Below are 23,678 nucleotides of genomic sequence, written 5' to 3'. Positions count from 1 at the left end.
TAAAATTTATACGATGTTGAGTATTCCTATCCAAGAACATGAATATTTATATTTATTTATATTTATTGCTATTATAAAAATAGCCTATATATGCAAGCTATTGGTATGGTGTGTTAATTTTTAAAATTCGGGACTTTCCTAATGTTTTAATTGTTTGTAGTATTTTTTCCATTGCTTATTTTGGGTTTTCAAGTTCAATATATATATATATATAATCTATAATAGAACTGTCCAATAGAAGGTTTCATAATGATGGAAATGTTTAACTTCTACCTTATCCAAAATAGTAGCCACTACCATGCATATGGCTATTTTTTTAAAAGATTTTTATTTATTTATTTGATGGAGAGAAAGACAGCCAGTGAGAGAGGGAACACAAGCAGGGGGAGTGGGAGAGGAAGGAGCCCGATGCGGGGCTCGATCACAGGGACCTGGGATCACGCCCTGAGCCAAAGGCAGACGCTTAACAACTGAGCCACCCAGGCACCCCTATGCATATGGCTCTTAAGCACCTGGAATGTGCCTAGTATGACCAAAGAACTGAATTCTGACTTTCTTTCACTTATAATTAACTTTTTCCCCAAAAAACTGTTTTTATTATTAGACCTTGGGGGTGCCTGGATGGCTCAGTCGGTTAAGTGGCTGGCTCTGTATTTTGGCTCAGGTCATGATCTCAGGATCCTGGGATTGAGCCCTGTGATGGGCTCCAAGCTCAGCAGGGAGTCTGCTGGAGATTCTCTCTTTCTCTCCCCCTGCCCATCCCCCGCTTTCTCTCTTTCTCTGAAATAAATAAGTAAATAAATAAATAAGTAAATCTTTAAAAAAAATAATAAACCCTGTAGTACAAATCTGAAAAGTAAACAAAAAACTGACAACACTTTTTTTTTTTTTTTAAGATTTTGTTTATTTGAGAGAGGGAGAGAACACAAGCATCACAGAGGGGCAGAGGAAGCAGAGACTCCCCACTGAGCAGGGAGCCCCATGTGGGGCTTGATCCCACGATCCCAAGATCGAGACCCAAGCTGAAGGCAGACTCTTAACTGACTGAGCCACTCAGGTGCCCCAAAACTGACAATATTTACTTTAAATGTAAATAATCACAGGTGGCTATTGGCCACCATATTGGATAGCACAGGTCTCTATAGTTTTACTTCTTGCTTTTTAATCTATGTGTCTTGATTGCTAACTCTTATCTAAGTTTATCAGCTAATACTCCCAACATAATATTAAATAGAAGTGGAGATTGTAAGCATCATTATATTGTTTCTGAGTTTTGCAGGAAAAGCTCTAATAATTCCCCATTAAGTAAGGAAAATGCTGATACCGTGTGTGTGTGTGTGTGTGTGTGTGTGTGTATAGTTCATATGTAAGGAAGTATCCATGTATCAATATTTGAGTATTTTTGGAAAGGTATTAATGAGCAGGTATTAAATTTGTCAAATGTCTTTTTTACATCTACAGAGATGACTATATCATTTTCCTGTCTAGCCCTGTAAAGGTGATAAATTTTGGATTTTCTAATACTGAGCTGTCCTTGTGTTCCTGAGGTAAACTGCACTTAGTCATAATGTATTCTGGACTGGCCTCCTACTGTAAGCCATAGTGAATAGCCAGCAATCTCATCTACCGTTTCTTTTTCTCCCTCAGCTACCCAACATCTGATTTTAAGTTTTTTTGGTCCTAAGACCACTAAGAAAATCAGCAAGTTTATTCTACTTTTTACATAAAGTCCCAATTCTTCACCCTTGAAAATAATTGTACTATATCTACAGTATAATACATTATCCCTTATAACTGTTCCTGGTTCTTTTTTTTTTTTTTTTTTTTTGAGAAAGAGAGAGCGAGCAGGGGGAGGGGCAAAGAGAGAGGGAGAAAGAGAATCCTCAAGCAGACTCCCTGCTAAGTGCAGAGCTTGATGGGGGGCTCAATTCCAGGACCCCAAGATCATGACCTGAGCCAAAATCAAGAGTCAGACGCTTAACCGACTGAGTCACCCACGTGCCCCATCCAATAAATTTTATATTTGAATTTATATTATAGGAATATAATCTTATATTGGATTTATGCTTTAAAAATATGTTTCTCTTTTACATTTCTATAGATTTCCTATATTTTGATTCCCTGTGAGCCTGTTCTCTTTTGCCTCATTCAGTATAGTTACAATAGTTGCTTTTAAATCTAATCTGATTAATTCTAACGCATCGGTCATTCTGGAGTTGGCATCAGCCGATTGTCTTCTCCCTTTAAAATGGATCGCATCTTTTCTGGCTCTTTGTACGTAGAGTAATTTTGCATTGTAACCTGGACATTGTGGATTCTGTTATTTTCCTCCAGATTGTGGATATTTACATTTTCGCAGGCAATTAACTGCAAGCTGTCAACACCTGTGTTGGGTCGTGCCTCGGTTCTCAGTTCAGACTGACTTCAGTCTGTTTTGCTCGTGTGTGTTGCCAGGGTGAACCAGAAACTTGGCAGGTTTTCACACTGACTTTGGGGTCCTCCACCTCTCATGTGATGAGACCCTTTCTGGGGTTCCCTCCTCACTCTGTGGAAGCTCTGATTGCCCCGGACCCCTTTCCTGGTTTGCCCAACCAGGAAGAGGGGGAGCTTTCCATCTGAGTTTAAGCCTTCCAAAATCTGCCTGCTGGTGCTTGCTGTCTTTGGTGTTTGGCTCAGAGTTTATCTGCAGGCAGGCCGGGTAGGCTGTCACTCCATGGCGTTCAAAGCTGAACTTCCCTGGAAAGAATCTTTGATGTGCGAGTTTCCTGAGCTTATGGAGACTGATTCCTCAAGTATCAGTAGACATGATTAGACCTTATGCCGTTGTAGCGTCTTTCAAATACTCATGAATTGAATCCAGCAGAGTCCTTCCTAGTTTGGGCTGCGGCTCTCAGCAAACACCTGTGGAGATCTGGGGGTCCTCCGATTACCAGGGTCATCAGATGCCACGTTCCTTCCTTCGCTGCATCCCATGCAGATGGTGATTCCATGTGGACCTTGCAGATCTGGGTGATGCAACACCCAGAGTAGGGCTGTTGAAACAAATGACCACAGACGGCGTGGCTTCAAACAACAGAAATTCATCGTCTCACAGTTCTGGCAGCCAGAAATCAAGATGTTGGTGGGGTTGTGCTCCTTCTAAAGCTTCCTTGCTTCTTCCTTCTGGGGACTGTCCACAGTCCTTGGTGTTGCTTGGTTTCTAGCTGCATCACTCCCATTGCTGCTTCTGTTGTCCCATGGCCTTCTCCCTGTTTGTCTTCTGTGTGCCCAAATGTCCCTTGCTCGATAAGGATACCAGTCATTGGATTAAGGCCCATATTAATCCAATACGATCTAGTCTTAGTTTGAGTGCATCTGCAGAGACCTATTTCCAAATAAGGTCAAATTCACAGGGGTTAGGACTGGAACGTATCTTTTGGAGAGTACAGTCCAACCTACAACAGGTGCTTAATCTAAATGAGCTGATGATGTAACAATTACAACCTGAATAAATAATTTCTGTGACTAGGGGCGCCTGGGTGGCACAGCAGTTAAGCGTCTGCCTTCGGCTCAGGGCGTGATCCCAGCATTATGGGATCGAGCCCCACGTCAGGCTCCTCCGCTATGAGCCTGCTTCTTCCTCTCCCACTCCCCCTGCTTGTGTTCCCTCTCTCGCTGGCTGTCTCTCTCTGTCAAATAAGTAAATAAAATCTTTAAAAAAAAAATAATAATAATAATTTCTGTGACTAACCAAGATTCACGATACACAGATTACCATCAAAATCTGTATAAATTGGATGTAAAAGACTATCCTCAATTCAGACACAAATGCCCAGAATGAAATCACCCATTGATGTAATGCAGGGGCAGATGTGCATACGAGTTAAGAATGAGCTTTGGGGAGCCCGGGTGGCTCAGTTGGTTAAGCGCCTGATTCTTGGTTTCAGCTCAGGTCACGATCTCAGGATCCTGGGATGGAGCCCTGCATTGGGTTTCACGCTTAGCGAGGAGCCAGCTTGTCCCCCTCCCTCTGCTCCTCCCCACGCTCTCTCTCTCTGTCTCTTTTTCTCTCTCGAATAAATGAATAAATAAATCAATAAATAATCTTAACAAGGAAAAAAAAGAATGAGCTTTGGCTTTGAAACGAACTGGGTTTGGATCTTGAGTTCTTGTCTTGCCGGCTGGTGAAGGTCTTAAATCTCCTTCAGCTCCTGCTTCATTATCCAGAAGTGGAGAAAATACACTTAATTCACAGGTTCTTGAGAATGTCTAGGATCAAAACAATGCCTGACACTTAGACCTTCGGCTATGGAATTGTCCAACCGGATATTGAATTAAATATCGAATTATTCGATTGTTGACGAAATAGTCAAAGAGTAAGAGGTCCTCCAGAGATCCTACTGTACAAAGCATGCTGTGGACCCAACTGATCAGACCCGGGTTGAACCTTGATTGTACCGCACTCTGGTCTACCTGGTGGTAGCATTTATTTTTAAAAATACTCGAATGGGGACTTTCAACCCACAACTTTATCAGGATAATAGGAATTAGTACTTATAAATCATGAAACTCAAACCCTTAAATAAACTCTACTGTATTACCCATTTTGCTTTTATATGCATTTAAATACAATTATATGTAGTCATAAACATGGTGCGGTCCAGAATTTAATTCTCCCTTCCCAGATTAAACTTCAGGCAGATGAGGGAAATGTTTTGCGAAAGGTACTGATCTTCCCCTTCTCTCATTGTCTGGGCCCTGGGCCTATGCCGTCTCCTTGTTTATACTGATCTCTGACCGGTTTGTCATTTCTTGTTCCAGGAATGTACATCTCAGACCGCATTACTCAAAGTTCACAACACAGTCTTGAGGGATGGCATTTATTTTTTGCACTGTTCTTCAAATCTTCTTAATAGGTTCCTTCTGTTGAGAAATGTGCTCGCCCAAGCTGTCTGAGGCAGGTGCCTCTGGCCTTTTGTGTGACAATTCATCCAGATGGGAGGTGACATCAAGGAAGCCTTTCGGAGAGGTTACGGCATGGCAGCCGAATCCTGAAACCTGTCAGGGAGACCAGGCAGTGGGGCAGGGCATCCCAGGAGGAAGCAGCAGCCTCCGTGTGGCCAGAACACATCCTCTCCCACCAGCCTCGTTGGTGAGAAAGGCAGTTTGGAGGAGAGTGGCACCAGATAAATCTGGGCAGAAAGCCAACGTATGACGAGCATCCCATAGCAAGCTGAGGAGTTGGCGTTCCACGTGGCAAGTGTGGGTGTCTGGGATGCGGAACCACTAGCATGTGCCATGGCTTTATGTGGCCATTCACACTATATTTGCGCTGTAGCACGAGGCTGATGATGGACGGAGACAGGGCAGCAAGAAAGAGCATCTTAAGTCTTATCCCGCCCCCCCCATCCATTTCCTCCTCAATCCACTGCAGTCCCCTTGTGCTCCACCAACCCCTTCTATTCCTCTAGCCCACCTCCTGGCAATTTTCTCTTTACTGCAAGCATCTCGCTCAGCCGTGCTTACCTGTTCACATGTGCGTGTCCTCTACTAGACTGTAAGCTTCTCGAAGGCAGCGGTAGGACCACACTCCGTTTTGTATATGCAGTATCGAGCCCAACGCCTAGAAGAAAGTAAGCATTCAATAAATTCATGATGGCACTCCTTTGGTATTTAATGAGTGTCTACTATGTGTTTCCCGGAAAACTGCTAAAGGCCCAGAGCGCAGCACCGTAAATAAAACAGAGAAAAATCCCTGCCTTCACGGAGCTTGCATCCTCACCCTGAGAGCCACACAATAAATTAGGGAGTAAGTAAATAAATAAACAGGTAAAATTTTAGTATGTCAGATAAGGAGAAGAGTTATGGAAACAAAATAAATCGAGGGAGAGCAACTGAGGGGGGTGACTGTAAGTAGGGTGGTTAGGGAAGGCTTTGCTGATAGTAGAACACAAACTCGAAAAACAGGGGCGCCTGGGGGGATCAGTCGGTGAAGCATCTGCCTTCAGCTCAGGTCATGATCCCAGGATCCTGGGATCAAGCCCTGTGTCGGGCTCCCTACTCAGTGGGGAGCCTGCTTCTCCCTCTCCTCCCTGCTCATGCCCTCTCTTGCTATCTCTGTCTCTCTCAAATAAATAAATAATATCTTTAAAAACAAACCTTGAAAAACAAGGGAGCAGCTATGTGGATATCTGGAGTGGGGGGAGCAGGCGGGGGCAGGCAGAAGGAACTGACAGAGGGAAGCCCTGAGGACCCTGAGACAGGACCTGATAGGGTGTCCAAGGAATAGCAGAGGCCAACACAGCTGGATTTTGGCTTTTACTCTGAGTGGAATGGGACGCCGCTGAAGGGTTCTGAGCACAGGAGTGGCACAATCTGACTTCTGATCTGACATGACAGCTTTGGCAGCTGTGCTGAGAACAGCCTGAAGAGGGACACACGTTCTGCTGGGCAAGAGAAGAGGTGGCTTGGACTGATGTGGAGAGAGACGCTAGACACGGCACACGGTTTGAAGGTGGTTTTCTTTAACTGGACCTGTTAGTGTTCGGTCGGGGTTATCAGGAAATGAGAGGGGTTGCGAACTTCTTCAGTTTGGCATGAGCAATTAGAAATACGGAGTTGTGATTCCCTGAGACCAGAGTAAATGGGGGAGAACCACTTAACTCCCTGTCCAGATTATGACACCTTTGAGAGTGAAAGGACATGCCCTAGAGCTGGGAAAATGTAGGGACTGTCTTGGAAAATCTGTTTACCCTAGAGTCCTGGCTCTCAATCAGGGGCGATTTTGCCCCCAAGGCCACGTCTGAAGACATTTTTGGTTGTGACAACTGGGGGGCTGCCACAAATACCTGGTAGGAGGAGGCCAGATTTGCTGTCTCTGACAGCACCTCTCAAGAAAGAATGATCTGGTCCAAAATGTCAACAGTGCGAAGATTGAGAAATCCTGTCCTAGAGATAGGAAACAGGACGAGAAGGCCAGATTTGCTGACATGCACAGAGATAAAGATCAACGTAGTCAAAGAGATGAAGATGCTCAGCTCTTCATTAGTTTATCATTTCTACCCAGCTACTTACCCAAAAAAGCATATACCCTCGAACACAGAAGAATATTAAGAAATTATACAATTGAAAGAACCTACAGACTAATTAGCCTTATAACCGGGGGTTTTCTGGGACCCTCACCCATCCACTCCTCAGCTAGCCTTTCTTTGGCCCAAGGCTCAGTTCAGCTACAACACCATTGGTACTGGTGGCTTCCCGGATTTCCAAATAATAAAAAAAGGAAGTTCAAATGCAATTTTAAGAAAGTGATGGCCAGGATCACCAGCCATCTAAATACAGTGAGCTGTACGTGATTTTACCAGCAAAACAGATATGGGAACCTCTCCGGAAGAACAAGATTGTCAAGTGGGATGCCCGAACTCATTCTTCTCCCCACTCCATCTTCCCTCCAAAGCAGAATGAGTGAATGGATGGATGGATGGATGGATGGATGGATGGATGGATGAATGAATGAATGAATGAAAACACCATTAAATGGAGTCAGAATGCAAGGGGTTGACTGCCAGATCTCTGTGTTCTTGCTTTGCCCCCTTCATCTGTGTGGACCATTTGTGAAGTTATAACTAAGCCTCCCACTGGCTGACCTAAAAGCATTCTTGGAGTCCCAATGAAGTTTCTCACAGTCTAGTCATCGAATGAGGAGGAGTCCTAGACTCCTAGAGGCGGATATATCTGAATAAGCCTGTCGGTTTCTGAGCAGTTAGAATCTGAGTGAACATTCCAACTCTTAGGCTGATAGAGCAAATTAAAACTTTCAAACCAGCCTTTATTTTTCACACTCAGGTCTAAGAGAGGTTCATGAACTCAAACCCTTTCCTGTCTTGATTTTCTCCTATGATCTTATCATGGGATCCCGGGCTTTAGCAAAATGCGCAACATTGCCTTTCTGTCTGTGCCTAAATACTAAGAGGGTGCCCAAAGGTTTTCTTTTTGGTCAGCATTCTATCAAGGCTTCGTTTTCTACTATCCGCAGGCACAAGAGGGCATTCACAGCTATTACATAACATGAAACTGGGTAAGGGTAGTGTGTACACATTCAGAACCCTGCCCTCTGTGTGGAATGTGAAGAAACAAGTTTAAGCAGGCATGTGCCCCCAAACATGGGGGACCTTCAGGGGAAGCGCAGGGAGAGAGTCATCAACCGATCCTCACGTCCTGTGCATTCAGGTTAAGTTTCATGAACAGGGAGGGAGGAAAGCTGTAAAATTTCTGGGCTTCTTGCAATCCCCGGATTTCCACCTTGGATTTTTTTTTTGTCAGAGAACTATGAGCATTTCATCACACAGACACTATTCCTACCTACGCTGTGAGGGAAGCAGTTCTCTGGCACTGCTGGTACACTTAGAGAACAAACAAAACCACGCGTGTCCACATCGAAGGGAGCATCCGATGAGCAAAGCTACAGGGCTACTTCTGAACATTGGATTCCCCTCCAGTGGGATACTCGGTGCTCCAATGCATGCCATGGTCCAGGGCAGCGTCCCAGGAGGGGGTCCAGATGTGAGGCACCTCTCTCAGCCCTGCACATCCCCCCGAAGTAAAACAAAACAAGCAAAATGGCTACCGGGTACCAGAAGGATTAATAAATTGTCCTTATTTGACCTTTTCCTCCCTTTCATTTGAAGACAACAGGTGGGTGCTTGACTGCAGTCACACAGAGATCCCGTCCGATCCTGAAACCTACTTGAAGGATCATCAACAGATCAATTGGATACCTGTTTCCCCAAGAATAAAAGATACTCATGTGCAGAAGCCGATTTCTGGATCCGTTCAGCCCTCCATCTTTCACAACACTCACTGATAATTACTACTTGTCAATGCTTGTTAAGAACTGCCTACATCTACTTTTTGAATCTCGGAAGAAAAAATATACACGGTGGGCATGATTTCTGAGGCTCAACGTGGAGGCTCTCCAAATCTAGCACACTTCATTATCTAAATGGGACAACAGGAAAATCTTTTTTTTTTTTTTTTTTTTTTTGCATTGGTAAAATTCAAGAGTCTCATCACCTTCAGGGAAATTGGTCTTTGTTCTTGGAGTATTCCAAGTGCACTGTATAAATTGCCTGTGCCAATGAATACAGAAATAGAACAAAGAGCGCACATATAGCATCTTGAAAAATGATTTCATATTACTCGTTATTCTGCCTCCAAAAGCATTATACCAAATTGATTGAAGAGCTATCTAGAATATCATCTACCACAGCTCAGCTCTTCCTCTCCCTTATGACTTATTTTTAAAATGCTGTTTTTAAGACACGAGGCGCAATTCATTTTTTGGAAGGCACACTGATAGATATTTGCTCGGCACTTGTTACAGAAACTTTTTTTTTTCTTTGAAGGAATCTGTCATGGGGAACACGAGATCTAAAAAAATACCTTATTTTCCTCACTTAACTATCTACTCGAAACCAGCATGGATCATAAATTCCTAAAATAATTCACCCAGATAAATGAAAGTTAAAAGGTTAAACGTATACATTTTTAGTCAAGTTGAACGTGTCGCTTCACAGTCCATAATAGCTGCAAAAGCTGACACTAATATTGGGGAACGAAAGCAACAGAGCATGCTGCTGGTAGGTTGGACTTCTTTAAAATTTCTGAACACTAATGAAAACCTCAGGGTCTCTGTACCTACCCTTTGGAGCTTCTGAAGATTCTTACTGGATGATTTTTCATGTCTGGACTTCTCTTAACATTGATAAAGGAAGAACAGTTATTTTCTACATCTATTTTAAAACTCATGATGGAAATTAACTTTTCCAGATAAAAAAATTACCTAATTTTGTCTTCTGGTCCTTTCCTCTTACCCCTGCCTAGTTCCAAACAATTCATGTAGATCATTTTGGAGAGGTTCCAAATTATTTCAAACATACAATCAATGAATAAATCTTTCGTAAGAATTGCTCCATTTTTAAATAATAATAATAATAATAATAATAATAATAATAAAACACCTCCCATACATGCTCACGCCTCTTCTTGATTTAATTATCAGCCAACTAAGTCCCAGGGAAAACATTTTGATTTTTAAAATATGTCTAATATAAATTTTAAAACTGAGCTACTTTAGTTAATTAACAACTTAATTAGCAGAAAGGCAGCCCCATTAGTAATGGTTACAGTAGAAAAGTTCATACAAACACAATGAATATAAGAAATATAGAGATTAAAGGAAATGAAAGGATTTAGAATAGTAAGGTCCTAATGCATATGCAAATGATTGGAAAGAACTAAAATACTGTTATCAGTATATTTCTTTAATAAGGAAAACCGCGTCTTAAGAACTGACCATTGAAGCCTGATGACTCTTTCCACCTCCCATTAACTACTACTATGCCCTCTGCTGTTTGCTTTGTTAATCTATGACATTACATGGCCGAAGGCCTACATAATTCATGCCTGGGCTATTCAGTTGTCTTTTAAATCCATTCCCCGCTGTGGAATGGAATGGTTTTCTCCATATGGCCTCCATTTCCTCTTAACAAGCATCCAACAGTGTTTTGATTTGCTGCAGTAATAAAAATATTTCTTCTCTCTTTCCCTTCCATTAAACTAAGCTTTTCTTTTCACATTTCTTTATGTTGGTGGTAACCTTTCTCTAATTTCAAAGCTTTCTTCTTGCCTTTATCACTTGCGAGGAGGAGTGTTCTTATATCCCAATTTTCTTCCACTCTACATACAGTATCTTCGTTCTCAAGAAAGGAGCCAATGCTGAGAAATTTAATAGTAATAAAGATAACCAAAAGCCTCAATACCTTATAGCCACTGAGCATATATCATGGGCCGGGCAGTCTTCTTAGAGCCTTAAGTCTATTAGTTCATTTAATCTTCTCGACTACCCCATGAGGTAGGTACTGTTATCGTTGCCTTTCTACCCGTAGGACACTGAGGCATAGAGAAGTGATCTATTTTGCCCAATTCACAGAACTAGTATAGATTGGCCCTCGAATAACATGGGGGTCAAGGGCACCAACCGCCACCCCCCCAATTGAAAATCTACGAATAACATTTTTTCAAATAAAAAATATTATTAGATTTTTAAATTTTAATTCCAGTGTAGTTAACATACAGTGTTATATTAGTTTAGGTGTACAATTTAGTGATTCAACAATTCCATACATCTCCCAATGCTCGTCCTGACAAGTGCACTCCTTAATCTCCATCACCTATTTCACTCATCCCTCCACCCACTGCCCCTCTGGTAACCATCAGTTTTTTCTCCATAGTTAAGAGTCTATTTCACGGTTTGTGTCTCTCTCTCTCTTTTTCCTTTGTTCATTTATTTTGTTTCTTAAATTCCACATATGAATGAAATCATATGGTATTAGTCTCTCTCTGACTGACTTCTTTCACTTAGGCATAATACTCACTAGCTCCATCCATGTTGTCGCAAATAGCAAGATTTCATTCTTTGTGATGGCTGAATAATAGTCCATTGTGTATTCCGTGGTGTATGTATACCGCAACTTCATTATCCATTCATCTATGGATGGACACCTGGGCTACTTCCATTATTTGGCTGTTTGGCTATTGTAAATAATGCTGCAATAAACATAGGGGTGAACATATCCTTTTGAATTAGTGTTTTTGTGTTCTTTGGGTAAATACCCAATCGTGAGATTACTGGATCATAGGGTGGTTCTCTTAATTTTTTTGAGGCACCTCCATAGTGTTTTCCACAGTGGCTGCACCAGTTTGCATGCCCACCAACAGTGCACGAGGATTCCTTTTTCTCTACATCCTCATTAACACTTGTTATTTCTTGTGTTTAGGATGTTAGGCATTCTGACAGGTGTGAGGTGATATCTCATTGTGGTTTGATTTGCATTTGCCTGATGATGAGTGATGTTGAGCATCTTTTCATGTGTCTGTTGGCCATCTGGATGTCTTCTTTGGAGAAACATCCGTTCACGTCTTCTGCCCATTTTTAATTGGATTCTTTGCTTTTTGGGTGTTGAGTTGTAGAAGTTCTTTATAATTTGAGTGTAGCTGACACACAATGTTACATCAGTTTCAGGCAAATCCATGAGTAACTTTTGGCTCCCCCCAAATTTAACTAGTAATGACATACTGCTGACTGGTAGCCTTACAGGTAACATAAAGAGTTGATTAACACGTATATTGCATGTTACATTTATTATGTACTGTATTCTTACAATAAAGTAAGGGAAAGAAAAGTGTTTAGAAAATCATAAGAAAAATACATTTACAGTACTGGACTGTATTCATTGAAAAAAAATTCCACAAATAAGTAGATCTGTGCAGTTCAAACCTGTGTTACTCAAGGGTCAACTGTAATTAGAAGAGCCAGGAGTCCAACCCAGCCAGGCTGTCTGGCTTCAGAGTCTGTGCTATAATCCCTTCACAATTATGGTCAACTTACACAGGTCTGGTGTCATCAAATTATACCTATGAACAACTAGCCAATAATGGAAACTGACTTGGTGATGGAAACAAGGGCTAGAGCTGTATCAATGTATCTGCTTCCATGGGATATTAGAGAGGAAAACTGCCATCTGCTGATGCTATGTTCTTGGTATTTGACACTTGACTCTCTCTACCAGAGTCCTCTCAACATACAACAAGAGCCAAAATTCACATTTACGTGAACTTTTATTGCACCTAATTCTTCTCAGTATTTACAGCCTAAATCACACTATTTATAGCCTAGACCACAATGAATGGCATCTCAGCAGCTCATGTGACTTCAGTCCTCAATCGTCAACTGTTCAGTTGAGGGGAAAGAAGGGTGATTTATAAGTACAGCTAAGACACACTTATCTACTCCTAGATGAGGCAGGGACCATCATTTTCTATGAAATAGACCTGGAGTTATTTTATTAATTCAAAGTCGATTACTTTGCTTTTTTATGTATGAATTTGGTATTCGAGGTATACGTTATAAGTAGATAAAATACACTCCAAATTATTTATCTGACTCCCTTTGATTTTTCTTTTGATCTACGTCCGACCATATCTGCTAATTCTCGTGAAATATTTCCATATAATATCATTCTGAATTTTTCTGCCTTTTCCAACCTAAACAGCTTTGAATAGCACACTTGACTTTAACAAATATTCATCATAGCTGACTCTTCTATTAATATAAACTTTTAAAAACAGGTAGGATAGGGATTAATTTGCTAATTCAAATTCCCTTCCTAAATTAAATGTGAATGGCTGAGAAAATAGCTAGTGGGAATCCTTAGAATCATTTTTTCATGTGACATCTGTTGATTCATTATCAAAAACGGGTTTGAAACAAAACATAGGAACCATATTATGTAGAAGGGCTCCTGAAGAGCACCACCAGCCAATAAATTCCATATTTCAGAGTCACCCCTGTCCTTGAAAAATAGTCCGTGACCATTGGTTATATAAAGACTTGAGGTCGAATTCGTTAAACATCTTTCTAGAACACGGCTTTATGCCTCTGAGTTGGGAGGTGTATTAATACGTTGGTAGCATCCAAAGAGGTACAATCTTATTTTAGTCATGTTTTGGAAAACTTTGTGCCTCTGTTAATTTTAAATATAACAGAGAATCGCTCGTAACAATTTTAGTTTCACCCTGGTATTGCTCCTAAGTCAACATCATATAAATCAGGTCACTTAAAATTGTGACAGTGAGGGTTCTCAGTTTGCAAACTAAAACACTGCCTTCAGCTTACTAGATTAAAATCTGAATTAAGGGGCGCCTGGGTGGCACAGCGGTTAAGCATCTGCCTTCAGCTCGGGGCGTGATCCCGGTGTTATGGGATCGAGCCCCACATCAGGCTCCTCCGCTATGAGCCTGCTTCTTCCTCTCCCACTTCCCCTGCTTGTGTTCCCTCTCTCGCTGGCTGTCTCTATCTCTGTCAAATAAATAAATAAAATCTTTAAAAAAAAAAAATCTGAATTAACGTCAACCCCCCCCCCAATGTTGATGAAGAAAGAAATAGATATTTACAGATACAGGACTAAATAGAGAAATATATTTTACATCTGAGGTGGTTTTTGCTCACACCCTGTGAATTATAATAACTTTATCTTAGTTTAGAAGATAGTTAGATGTCGTAAATATATTCTGCTTTGGGTGCCTGGGTGGCTCAATCAGTTAAGCCCCTGACTCTTGATTTTGGCTCCAGTCATGATGTCAGGGTTGTGACATCCAGCCCTGTGTCAGGCTCGCCCGCTTGGTGGGGAGTCTGCTTGTCTCCTGGTCCCTCTGCCCCTTTCCCCCCTGCATGCACATACTCTCTCTCTCTCTCAAGTGAATCTTGAAAAAATATATATTCTGCTTTCTTTCATGAACCTACCTATAATGCCGGGAGCATTTATTGTGAATATACAGCTGCCCTAACTTCAAACCCAGATACACTTCGGTTTGCTATCTCATTAAGACGGGGTAAGAACTAATATTATGAAATTCATACATCCTTAGACATTTTTTTACATAGCACATCTTAAATAACTACTATGAGAAACTCTACTTTACAGAAAATTAATGAGTCATTAAAAGTTAGGAGCCAAGCATTCTATCTTTTCATAAAGCATTACCTGGGTATTTAAAAAAAAATCTTCCACATGCCTATTAAAAACCTGTAGACCGAGCTTCCAAAATCATAGATCGCACGGAAAGCAGCTTAAGAAAATTGTACACAACGCTTTCTGCAATTTTCTTTGAAATATCCACCAGCATTTCAAAATTTACTCAGTGCCAGATGGCAATATGCCCAAAACTGTTTAATACATGCACTTGATATTTATTTGGATTCGAACAATCCAGAAACAGCAGGATAAATAAGGCCCTGGAAAATGGAAATCTCTGGTTGCCTTTTGCAAACGTGCCGGTTTTTAGATTTCTTCATTTCCCACCTAAATGTCAGTAAAGCAAGGCTGATAGAAAGGAGCCCTAAAGGAGACTTCCAAACAGTTCCAGAGGCAGGAGGTACAATCTAATCGACCTCTGCTGTTTTACTCCTTATGTTGTAGGCTACAGAGTCCATGGAGCTCGGGGCTCACGCTATTGCACCATGAAGAGGTTCGCCTTAACCCTCTTTATGGTAGGAAGCCCAATCTATAAAACACCATCAGACACTCATTATATTCTCAAATTGCTACTTTCTAATACTATACAATACTTATAAAACCCTATTTGGTTCTAAGACAGACTAATTGAACAACTATATAGAACCCACTGTTTTTAGGAATTTGGCTCAGAAACAAAATCATGAGTCTACCACCTCAAAGGAACGGACATAAGGAGAATTAGCAGTATTTTCAACTTATCTGCCGTATGCTGTTAGCAATACAGCATTTCCTTTGGACTCTACTCCAAATGGAACAATTTAAGAAAAAGCTGATTTAGTATGTTGACTCCCTATAATTATTTCTATAGCGCTGTGTAGTTCAGATAGCTTCTTAACATTCTGTGAACTGTTGAACTTTCTCTGTAACTTGCATAGATCGCTTATCTAAAATATTTCCCAGAATATTTTATAGTTTTTAACGAAGTGCAGCAGGTCAGTATGACCGGAATTATTCAGGTCTGTGACTAAAGCCCAGAACCATCTATTAATATCAATGTAAACAGATCAAGGAGCCTTGAAGGGCACAACACTGTCCAATATCAGTGTTTCTAACTCATTCTCACATAGCACAGGATTTACTGAATCGTCACAGTGCGTTGGCTACGGTACAGAGTGTAAAGGAGATACACGGATTTATTGTGGGCTTTCGAGTCCTGAGCTGAGCTTGTCCCATGAATAACTAATACAAAAATGGGGCAAAATGTTACCGAATGAGTCTTAACCTGAAGAAGGTACAATTTCTAGGGCACTGACTACAAGCTACCTAGCTTAAGACGAGACCGGATAGCTGAAGTAAGAGACTAGGGATCGGAAGCCAAGTTTCTACATCTGCAACCAGACAGTTTTAAATCACATGTTTTCCCATCTTGTCCAAGTAAAGCAACAACATGAGATGATGATGATAAACCGGGATTTAGGGACAACCCACTTCAGTGTCTCTGTAAGGATAAAATGATATATGGTGGATGTGGAAAGCGCCTGTAAACCTTGAAATATTATAAAAATGTTACTAACATTACCCACAGGATTTTAAGTTTCTCAGAACAGAGATCATACTTTTTCCATTTTCTTAACCCATGCCACTCTTGTCATAACTGTAGGTCTTAATAAGGGTCTAGTACTTTTTAAAATGGGATATAAGAAACCAGCGTGCTTCTCTCTTTTCTTTTCTTTTGGGCTCCTGGGATAAAAAGATTTGTGAGATGTAATGTTTTATAGCTGGCATTGCCTGTATTTTATATTTTGATTTTTCTTAATCCTTCTTTGGTACATAGACCTAGTATTTGAACATCTGGCATTTGAACATGCTGAGAGATGTGCAGGAAAAGGAAAATAGATGGAAAGGCAGAGATACTCCAGGAAAACTGAGAGCTGATACTTCTTATGTTACAAGACTCATGATTCTTATAGGAAATGCTCGATTTAATCAGTCCATCAAGAAATACTTAGAACAGGCTGGCTCTGGACCCCCCTGCTGTGCTCTGTAAGATCTCCAGGGTATTCACGAGGATTCTCAAGGACTTTACAATATAATTGTGGAGTTAAGACTTTTGTACGAGAAACAATTCAAGCACAGGGTGACTGTAAAAAAACTGAACACCTTTGGAAATGCATTAATTAGTAACTGGGGTTTAGAGGAACATGCAGTCAAGACCAATTTGCAAAGAGGGTCTGCACGCTCATTCAGTTAAGGGCCAGAAAGTAAATATTTGAGGTTTTGCAGGCTAGCTGGTCTCCATTTCAACTCTGTTGTAGTTCAAAAGCAGCCGCAGGCAATACCTATGTGAATGGGCATAGCTGTGTTCCAATAACATTTTATTTACAGAAACAGCAGGCACAGTGAATTTGGAGCATGGGCCATCATTTGACAACCCTCATTGTAAAGAAATTCTCCCAGCTCTCTCTCTACGTTTTTTTTTTTTTTAGATTTAGATTTCGGGAGCTTGAGCAAGCATGAGTTAGGGGAGAGGCAGAGGGAGAGGGCGAGAGAGAATCCCCAAGCAGACTCTGTGCTGAGCGCAGAGCCCGACATGGGGTTCAATCTCACAACCCTGAGGTCATGACCTGAGCCGAAATCAAGAGCTGGACGCTTAACTGACTGAGCCCCCCAGGCGCCCCTAGCTCTCTACAATTTAATACATGTTTGATATGTGCCTTTCATGTCACTAGGGCATGCACCAACCATCCCCTGACACCTCTGTAATCTATCACTTCGGACAACCGCAACGGCAGCCGTGACAAGATTCTTCATTCCTTCAAAGTTGAAAACGATGACGTGGTACCAACGTGAGGTTCTGGAGGTATTCTCTCTGGAAGAAGTTGCCAAGTGAACTATCTGGGTATCTGGGTGGCCAAGGTGCAGTTCTTTTGGACTCACCCTGTATAAGGCAAACCAACAATTGGTTAAATATGGAATTGATTAGGAGTGTTGCAAAGGAGTTCCAAATTTCAGTGTAACTTGAACCTCACGTACGGAGCATGACCATTTATCTGGCTTTCTGTAGAGCTCGGTCTTGTTCAGATTTTCAGAAGCCAGATGGGGCAGGACCACAGAAGAAAATGAGCGAGTGTCGTATGAGGGAGACAGCAATGCACAAACACATACACATGCGTGTATATATGTGAGTGTGTGTGTGTGTGTATCTACAGAGATGGAGATCAATTGATTTGATTGTGGTAGAAGGAGAAGAAAAAGTATATGCTTGTGTTGGATTAGACATCATTGCAATTTTCTCTCTTAAGAGAATTTGAAATCGTTTTTGTGCTCCCCCGTATTATTTAATATAATGACTCAAAGCTGTTCACTATTTGCTCTAACACACTGTCTAGATGACCACGAACAGCTTATAGGGTGAATACTAGGCAGGAATCACTTCTTTCTTTCCTAGATACTACGTCCTTCATCAGTCAGCTCATGTAATATGTCTGGTTAAGACTCAATTTGGTTTTGGGGCAAGGTTGAAACAGCATCGCATTGGAGCTCTATATGGCTCCGTGACTGCTTAGAAACACTGAACATTCATATTACAAATTTTTTATTCAATAAGAATATAATAATGAGGACTCTTGAGAGTCAGTCAGCATTTCCATTAGATCAGACACTTGTATTAAAGGTTGTTGATAGTAATCTGAAAATCTAGAATCTTAATAGGAGCTTAAAGTATTAGTCAAACACTTTTTAGATAATTATATATAATAATTAAATAAAAATTATTCTTCCTAGTAAACCCCTATGGTGGCATTTTTTTAACTTTTAACAAAATGCTAAGATAAGCTAACCAACCCATTTTAGGTGAATGCGTTCAGTGTGTAATAAATCCATCCACATATCAGCTAAACAAGTATTAACTGAGCACCTATTCTGTGCATGACATATATTTGACCTGGGGCCACATGATGAAGATGAAACTTCCCTGCCCAAGCTTAGAACAAGGGCCAAATATAGACAAATAAGGTCTGCCCAAGGGAGTAGGTTAGGAACGTGCAGAGAATAAAAGATTTAGCAGAAGAGGTAAGGTCTGTACTTAAGTAATATTTACTGCAAGACAATATTAGATATACAGCCCACAAGAGCTAACAGATGCCATCAGAATTTAAAGGGGACAATCTTCTTTAAGACAGAGGGATGTGATCAAGGACAACATAGAAGAGGTGACCTTGAACCTTAAATGAAAGGTAGATTTTAGGGGCAAAGACCTAGAATAGTGTAAGTTAACATACAAAAGTGGTGACATAGAAATTCATAATGAATCCTGCTTTGACCAGATCACTTAAGCAGAGGAATCACAGAGCATATGAATGAGTATAGGAATAAGGCAGCACAGGTAGGGGCGCCTGGGTGGCACAGTGGTTAAGCGTCTGCCTTCGGCTCGGGGCGTGATCCCAGCGTTGTGGGATCAAGCCCCACGTCAGGCTCCTCCGCTGTGGGCCTGCTTCTTCCTCTCCCACTCCCCCTGCTTGTGTTCCCTCTCTCGCTGGCTGTCTCTTTCTGTCAAATAAATAAATATAATCTTAAAAAAAAAAAAAGGCAGCACAGGTATACCTGCGTCTTACTGGGGAGGGCACTGGAAGCTAAGCTGAATCTACCTTGGGATTTCTAAAATTTCTACCAACAATCGTAATTCATTGTGATATATTAATGCAGTGAAAACAAAATTAGTGCTTCAAGCTATCGTACAGTTGCAACTCATTGTCTCAATGCAGAGATAAGTCTCTGATCTCCAGGAGTCAGACTCTTGGAGGACACAAAGATGTAAATGAACACCTGTCAGCCCTATGGTGAGTATCAAGAAAGAGGTGTACGCTGCCATGTTTCTCCCCAATATACGTCATTATGTATGACATACCTCTTTATACTACAATGTTCTAGAATCTAGGAAAATAGATATTCAGAGTTGAACTCTTAGCTTTAACTCTAGCACCTTCTTTCCCATGTTTCTGACATCCAGCAGCCATTGTCGGAAAACATTCATAAATGTCACATACAGATGAGCATTGCTATCTGGAAGGCAATATTTCACACTGTAATTTGAATATTTCTTGTCTCATCTCTTAAGGGCTATTGTTATGACAGTCATTAGTTGGCCTGCAAGAACAAGGGATCCGGAACCCTTAATTCCAATGCAAAAAGTAGAACACGTGAACACACCTCTCTTCCTTTAAATTTTTGGTGGTTTTAATCAGACACTGAGCTGGGTTTACATCTATGGGATGTTAGAACTGGAATTTAGTCTAACCCTCCTTATTTTAATGGAACAAAAAGAGGTCCAGAAAGGTGAAGTAACTTGCCTTAGGAGCCACTGCTAACTTTTTCTACAGCCAGGACTAGAACCCACATACCAAATCTCATTAGCTTTAAATTAACTTAAAAATACAGTGTCAGTGACTTCTCAAGGTGTCACTATGTACCAGCGTTTCTCAAACTCAGCCCTACTGACATTTGGACTAGAACAGGGAGCCTGACACCGGGCTTGAGCCCAGGACCCTGAGACCATGACCTGAGCCGAAGGCAGACGCTTAATGGGCTGAGCCACCCAGGCACCCCTGCCCAGATCATTCTTGGTTGTGGGAGGCTTCCTGTGCCTTGCAGTACGATTACCAGTATCCCTGATCTCTAGCCTGAAGCCAGTATTACCACTCCCACCCTCCCAGTTGTGACAACCAAAAATGTCTCCAGACGTTGCCAGATGTCCCTGGGTGGGGGGCTAAATCACCCCGGGCTGAGACACCCTATCCCCCCCCCCCGCCACCTTCTCCACCCTGCATATACTTCTAGAATAATTCTTTCTGAGCCAGTCTGACTTAACCTAAGGTCATCCTTCTACGAATCACACCTCTAACCTGACAGCATAGGGCTTTGCGCAGGTGTTCTAATTTCCCCTGCAGGTGTTATTATCATTGGAATCTAGTTATTCCAGGCTGTCCATGGTCACAAGTCCTTTCCCTATTTATTGCATGCATTATTTCAGTATGCATTTGAGGCCCTATTATATGCAAGAAACAGGGTACTGGGAATGCAGAGATAAGTCTCTGATCTCCAGGAGTTCAGACTCTGGGAAGAGACAAAGATGTAAATGAACACCTGTCAGCCCTATGATGAGTATCAAGAAAGAGGTGTATGCTGGGAGCTACTGAATTAGAGAATGCACCTAATTCATACTGAGGGTGCTCCTAGGGTGATGGGTCACAGAAGGCTACCAAAAGGAAAAGGCCAGCTAAGCTCGCTCTTCAAGCACAAATTGGAATGAGCTAGGTTGTGAATGGTAAAGGCTTCCCAGGTAGAAGATCAGTGTACTTGAAAGAAAGGAGAAAGGAGAGAGGCTCTAGCATCAACATAGGGTGAGAAATGAAGTTGGAGGGTAAGCAGGGGACAGGTCTCAAGGACCCAATTATACCATGCCAAGGAGTTTGCCATTGTCTTGATGGTCACTATAAGCCGGGCGGGGGGGGGGGGGGGTGCATCAAATTTGCATTTTACAAAGATCTAAAGTACAGGACATTTTCAAGACAGGGGATTTGAAGCAGGAACCCAGGCCACCTCAGGATAAACACCTGATATACTGTCTAATAAAAGAACCATGTGCCAGATTTTGCTTCCGCTTCCTTACACCACCGTGGGAAGGACTCCCCACGACGGTATAGAGGGACAGCTTTTTCCGCCACCCAGGACTATGGGAGGAGGACAGCGTTAACCACCAAGGCACGAACTTTTTCTTCTGGAAGCTAAGACTTCAAAGAGAGGTTGAGTTCCTTGCGGAAATTCAAAAAGCATTTTTCCCAGAATGAAAACATGATAACTTTTGCTATTTTTATTTATCTTTTTAAGTAAGTTCCACGCCCGACGTCCGGGCTTGAACTCACGAGTCGCATACTCTACCAACTGAGCCAGCCAACTGCCGCGATTTTGGTATTTTTAACCACGCAGTTCAGCCAATGTATGGGTCGAAGTTGTTTTGCATACATGTGTACGAGTGAGTATGTGCACTGGCTGTGGATCACATCGTTTCTATGGGAATATGAATTACAGATGGGTTTTCGGAACACGATCCGTTTGCCAGTGGTGAACTGTGCATGCCATGAAGAGAAAGTACCAGCACAAACGACAGCAGCAACATGCACCAGATGGGCTCCGATCAGAACTCTCCCATCGAGAAGGGGGTCTGGGGCAATTTAAGAGCAATGCTGCTGACCATATGAAGTGCAAACTCAAGGGAGCTCTAGGTTGCTGCGCAGGCCCTGGCCGGCTGGGTTCAGTGAGTCTGTTTGCAGTTCCGGTAGCTACCCCAGGGCCTGGCACTTAGCAGGGGTTGCGTGAACGTTTGCAGAGGTGAATGGGACGTACAGACGTGCATCTCCGCCCTCATACGCCTCTTGGTTAAACGAGACTTCCAAAACAAAAATGCCGGTTTAAAGATGCGAGTCTGTGTGTGCCAGGAGAGGAAGGGACAGCAAGGATTTGCCTAGAAGGACAGTGAAAAAAGTGAGCTAGGAAGGCCCTGATCCTGTGGCTCCTGGGACAGAGACCTCTTGGTCTTAGGGACAGAAGCTAATATGAACCCAAGGTGACCTTGATTAATTCTCCGTAACGCCAGGATAGGAGATCAATCTAGGTAAATTAATGTTCGTTCCATCCCCTATCGCGTATCTGTTTTTAGAGCTGATTTCTAGCTTTAACATGGTGGCCATCGTCCCTGTGATTCGTCCATTACTCAGAAGGCCCCGGCTTCCTGGAATTCCAAACAAAACTGCCATAGTTTTCATTAGCAGTCTTCAGATCTGGCTGAATCCTTCTTCAAAGTGCCTCTTTTTATTTTCCACTACTGACCTGACTTATCTCTAGACTCTCCCAGTTTCGACTCACCGCGATTGTGGAGAGCAAATTTACCTTCTTAAAACAATGCTTGGATTCAGTTACGCCCCTCAAAAGCCTTTCCCCACCTCCCAGGTACCTGTGGAATAAAGGCCAAACCTCTAGTTGGCCTTTACCACCAGGTACAGTCCTCACCTGTAAATTCTGTCCACCCCTACGTTTGTATACAAGGCAACATAGTATCCTCACTGTCTCCTGAATAGGCTTGTCCTCATTTCTTTACTGTGCTTGGTTCACACCTCAGCAGCCTGAAATCCTCCATTTCTCCCACTCTCCCTTGAAAGTACATTTCTGAGTCCGGTCTACTCAGTGAGGTAGAAGTCTGAGCTCATTTCAGCCCACGCCCCCTCGCTCAGCTTCATCTCTTGCATGGCATCGTTCTGGCTTCCTTGTGAAGGGGGTGGCTCTGTCTACCATGCTGCTGCCCAGCCCCTAGCCATGAGCAATACCGGACGAATGGATGACCCAAGACCCTAGGAAGGTGCCTGGCCCATCCCAGGGCCTCAACAACTTTCTGTTAATTTTGTTGAATAAATTCAAGATCTCTGGTTTGGTTAATTTAGGATTACCTACTTTCTCCCTTAGACCGGGGGCTTTCCTCCTCCATCAGGTGAGAAAAAGCATCTAAACATTGTAACTTTGATAAAGTTAGCTTTGACACATAAAAAGCAGAACTTCCTCTTTAACTTTTCAAGAAATGAGAACTAGCCCCCATCCCCCCACCCCACAGAAATGAATTTCAGGCTCCTTGAAAATCACCAACCTGGATCATTTCTGCCTAAAAATTTTGCATCTTCTCTTCAATTGCAAAGGTAACCTTACCTCTAGGCAGCCAAATCACCAACCAATTCTCCAAGCGAGAAAAATGTTTTTAAAAATGGAGGTGTGGGGGTAAAACGTCTACAGGCAGGGACATTACAACAGGTGCTGCCCTGCAAACACGGAACACCCAAGCCGACCTTCTCAGCGAGCCAAATGCTTTTCAGCTAACCTAATGTTCTTCAACTGTTGCTTTAGCGGCTTTTCGGGAACAAAAAAAATGCTCCCTCGCCTTGGCCCTGCCGTTTTTGGCCCCATCACTTACTACCGATTGCGTGTCTGACTTGTTTATCTGCGCGCACCCAGTCATCTCGCTCAGCGACCTCAGCGACCACGTTTCCTTAAATCAGAGCCCCGTGGACTCTGCTCGGAACT

At 42.2% G+C, this 23,678-nt stretch overlaps 1 long non-coding RNA gene across 1 annotated transcript; it reads right to left on the bottom strand.

Annotated features, from left to right (window-relative positions):
* Nucleotides 1–878: 878 nt before the first annotated feature.
* LOC125283593 (uncharacterized) lies at nt 879–23,678 on the bottom strand. Its single transcript, XR_007191520.2, has 3 exons — nt 23,569–23,678; nt 5,506–5,602; nt 879–5,037 (listed from the first exon to the last, which is right to left on the bottom strand). It is a non-coding gene; the product is annotated as an uncharacterized LOC125283593 (long non-coding RNA).

Source organism: Ursus arctos, unplaced genomic scaffold (assembly GCF_023065955.2).
Source record: "Ursus arctos isolate Adak ecotype North America unplaced genomic scaffold, UrsArc2.0 scaffold_24, whole genome shotgun sequence".
Classification (NCBI taxonomy): Eukaryota; Metazoa; Chordata; class Mammalia; order Carnivora; family Ursidae; genus Ursus; species Ursus arctos.
This window is presented reverse-complemented; position numbering and strand designations above follow the sequence as displayed.